Below are 351 nucleotides of genomic sequence, written 5' to 3' on the forward strand. Positions count from 1 at the left end.
TGGATAAGCTGAGATATGAACTTTCCAAACTTCACACCAAGGAGCCCCACCGAGTCTTTACAGGACACACCAGCTGTTCCCACCGAGAAAGGAAACAAAACTTTGTTTGTTTGTTTGTTTGTTTCAGGATACCTCCCTCTGTGGAATCCCCTCTTCTGCATTGTCTTTCACTCCTCTTTCATCAGGTCACAAATGCCACTATTCCATCCTTAGTCCTTTGTCCAAAATTGCCATTTTCACTCTGAGTTGGCATCTACGATGATGCTCACACTATCTCTTGTTCCGAAGTGGTCCTTTCCTCCACATCAACAAAATGTCCACTCTGGGGTACCTGTACTGGTGGATTTTGAT

The sequence above is a fragment of the Pan troglodytes genome, chromosome 11 (assembly GCF_028858775.2).
Source record: "Pan troglodytes isolate AG18354 chromosome 11, NHGRI_mPanTro3-v2.0_pri, whole genome shotgun sequence".
In the NCBI taxonomy this organism is placed as follows: domain Eukaryota; kingdom Metazoa; phylum Chordata; class Mammalia; order Primates; family Hominidae; genus Pan; species Pan troglodytes.